Source organism: Caretta caretta, chromosome 2 (assembly GCF_965140235.1).
Source record: "Caretta caretta isolate rCarCar2 chromosome 2, rCarCar1.hap1, whole genome shotgun sequence".
Taxonomy (NCBI): Eukaryota; Metazoa; Chordata; order Testudines; family Cheloniidae; genus Caretta; species Caretta caretta.
Genome location: NC_134207.1, coordinates 266,464,880 through 266,467,364, shown reverse-complemented (window position 1 = coordinate 266,467,364; position 2,485 = coordinate 266,464,880). Strand labels below are relative to the sequence as shown.

Genomic DNA, 2,485 nt, shown 5'->3' with positions numbered 1-2,485 from the left:
GAGGAAGGAAAGGAACAGTCAGGGCTGAACATGGGGGGATTCCGTGCTGAGAAATGCCCCCCACCAAACCCAAGCTTGACACTGGCTGAGCTGGGCAGGGTCCCTCCAGGTGAGAAGGGAGTGCAGCAGGCCTGGGTCTCCCTGGGAAAATGACAAGGGACACGTGCCTCTGTCTGCTTCTACCCTCCCTGGCGAGGGCCTCAGGGCTCTCCACTTACCCACCCACTGTGCGACCCGCCCCCAGCACCCCTTGCCGAGCTCTCAGGGGCCAATGAACATCTGATGCTGTGCCAGCCCCCTAGAAGATCCTCCCTGCCCCACTTTTAAAAGTGATGGGGCCATGGCCTCCTGCCCCCTTCCGCTCCCCCGTTCCGGTTCCCCTGGGATGGGCACTGGGAGAGGAGTCGTCTCCCCACTTCCAGGGAGCCAGGCTCAGAGGTTCCTGCTTTTATTGGCGCGAGTGAATAAATGCAAAACACATGGGCAGCTGCAGGCTCAGCAAAGCAGGTTCATCGCCTGGCACGGAGGGAATGAGCCTCCCACGACCTCCCCAGCTGAGACGTCTGTTCAGCCTTGGCGGCTTCCCCTTCTGACAACTCCGCGTATGAGTGAGTACATGCCATGTCTCCAAAAGTAGATCTGCGGCCGTGCGGCCCGTCTCACTCCCACTGCCTGAAACACACACGGGCGAGACACAGCTCTAGGGGCCGGAGGAGCTGGAGGCACCAGCCCACTCCATGGCTGCCCCCTCCAGGCTCACACTGGGGAGGCCCTGGGTGTGGGTCCCTGCCCGCCCAGGCTGGGAGGCAGCGAGTCTGAGAGAAGCCCAGGGACGGTCAGTGTCCAGCAGCCTCAGCCCAGAATCCCCTTTGAATTGGTCCCAGCCGAGCCCCATCCCCTCCCCACGAGACTCGTCAGCCCTCAGGCAGCCACGCCCACTGATCTGCTGTGCCCAGGCCCTGTCTGTATTGCAGTGGGGGCGTCCAAAGTGGGCCCTCTGCCTGGCTCAGCCATGGGCCCTGCTCGGCCTCTGTCCCCTGCAGACGTGACGGGGGGCTGGGCACTGGGCGTTGTCTGGGCTCCCAGCATGTAGGAGCTTGGGGGCAAAGCAGGAACCTCCCAGCTACAGCTGCCCCCCCCGGACCCGCCAGCGAGAGGGTGGGGGGGAGGCTGGGGCCAGGGGCCAGGTCTGCCCCATACAGAAGGTTTGGCGGGTCAGGGCAGGGATCAGTGAGAATCTCCCAGGGGGCATTTCTGGGGATCCCGTGGATCTCCTGGGTGGGGAGATGTAATTCCCACATCAGAGTTGGGTATATGGAGGGTCCCTGCCAGAGTGACCCTGTATCCAATCCCATCCCACCTCCCGGGGATCCCCAGGAAGGGGCATGAGACAAAGAGCCTCCCTGCAGGGACGTGCTCAGGGCCCCAGGTGCAGGACTCACCAGCGGCTGCTGTTGGGCTCCGTCCACCTGGGCTGAGGGCCCATCACGTGCTGCCACCACGCCGGGACCCTCCACGCCCAGCGGCTGCTGCAGGACGGGCCCAGCCAGGGCAGCCCCGGCCAGCGCCAGAACCAGCAGCAGCACCAGCCACAGACGCCTCATCGTCCCCTCGGGCTGCGTCTCCTCACGGGACTGTCGAGCTCTGCTACCAATTCCGCTGGGAGAGGGGCCTCGGCCTCGTATGGGGCTGGGGTTTGTGTGAGTGACTGGCAGTTGTGAGAGGTTTTTAACCATCCTTCCTCTCTCCCACATGGGGAGGTACCTTGGGGGTTTAGGGACCTCCCTCCCCGCCCACAGGGAAACAGGCAAATGCCTCGTGTGCAATACACTGAAACTGCCACTTAACGGATCTCTCCAGCAGATTTCCTCACCGCATGGAAACCTGGAGCAAGAACTACTTTGTAATGCCGACCATAGACCCTGGGCCCGGGCAGACCCCTCTCCTGGGGAGTTTGGGGATGGGAGTGAGGGGCAGGCTGAGTTAGGACAGACTGTTCTGTCCCGTTCCTCGTAGGTGATACTTAGTCTCTCACACTGAGCCGTCAGCCCCAACAGTCACTACCCTGCATCTCCAGGGCGTCTGATCAGCCCAGTGTTAAAGGAGTCAAAGCCGTGGGGCTCCCACCACTTGCCTGGCAGAGCTGCTCAGAGCCATGGAGCTGGAACCCGGTGTCCCAGGGTGATGTTAGGAAAAGGGGGACTGAGGGTGACTAGGAAGGTATGTGAGTGTGTTTTACCCCCCATGGTGTGCAGGCCTGCTCTGAACAGGGTTAGACACCACAGTGCTCAAAACACTGGCCTCCTCTTGCACCCCTGTCTGCACTCCCTGTATTCTCATTACCGGGAGGAGCCGAACCTGAGGAAGGGAACGTGGGGAATTTGAATGAAAATCTCAGTGTCGACCCCCCTCTTACCTGTCTGAGGGAAGGTCAAGTCCCCCTGAGGCTTGGGTAATCCCCACACACCCGTGTGTACAACTTCTA

At 61.9% G+C, this 2,485-nt stretch overlaps 1 long non-coding RNA gene across 1 annotated transcript; it reads right to left on the bottom strand.

The window, feature by feature from the left end:
• Nucleotides 1–432: 432 nt before the first annotated feature.
• On the bottom strand, nt 433–1,704 carry LOC142070892 (uncharacterized). The gene is made up of 2 exons (XR_012666808.1): nt 1,443–1,704; nt 433–672 (listed from the first exon to the last, which is right to left on the bottom strand). It is a non-coding gene; the product is annotated as an uncharacterized LOC142070892 (long non-coding RNA).
• Between the last annotated feature and the right edge of the window lie 781 nt (nt 1,705–2,485).